General features: G+C 53.4%; 1 protein-coding gene across 1 annotated transcript in view; it reads right to left on the bottom strand.

Annotated features, from left to right (window-relative positions):
* The window catches only part of LOC103617489, a 33,826-nt gene that overhangs the window by 8,540 nt on the left and 24,758 nt on the right, over positions 1-528 (bottom strand). The gene's annotated exons all lie outside the window — the stretch shown is intronic.

The raw sequence follows: 528 nt of genomic DNA, 5'->3' as shown, positions 1-528 counted from the left end.
TAGGCAAAAAGCGTTCCTTTCTGAGGTATGGGTGACGTACGCAAAGACCCTAGCGATACCCATCTAAGCAGTCAGTAAGTGTTTATGTGCAATATCTGGATCCCTCTGCACTGCTAGACTGAGCCGTCCTGATGCTGGATTTATCTCAGCCTAGACAAAGTTTCTAATACGAGTAATAAGTGTATAAAAGGAGGGTTTGCCACTGCCTCCAACCGGATCAGCTGCAGCTGTTAGAAGTGACCAAGAGGCTGAAAGGAGATGGGGATACTCATAGTGGCCTGCATTAGGAAAGGTACAGCCAGCAGACCAAGCGATGTCAGCATCTCTGTAGACTTGACACCTGTGAGAGCACACTTGGAATGTTGCATCCTATTTTCTGTTCAAAAGGAAAGCGGAGGAACTGGGGAGGGTCCAGCAGAGAGTTCCCAAGGCAGACAGAGGCATCGTCCTCGGTTTCCTCGGGACGGGGCCAGCGGCGCGGCGCGGGCGGCGAGAGGCTGTCGGCCAGGGCGCGGAGCTGCTCGGCCA

The sequence above is a fragment of the Corvus brachyrhynchos genome, unplaced genomic scaffold, assembly GCF_000691975.1.
Source record: "Corvus brachyrhynchos isolate BGI_N302 unplaced genomic scaffold, ASM69197v1 scaffold806, whole genome shotgun sequence".
In the NCBI taxonomy this organism is placed as follows: Eukaryota; Metazoa; Chordata; class Aves; order Passeriformes; family Corvidae; genus Corvus; species Corvus brachyrhynchos.
This window is presented reverse-complemented; position numbering and strand designations above follow the sequence as displayed.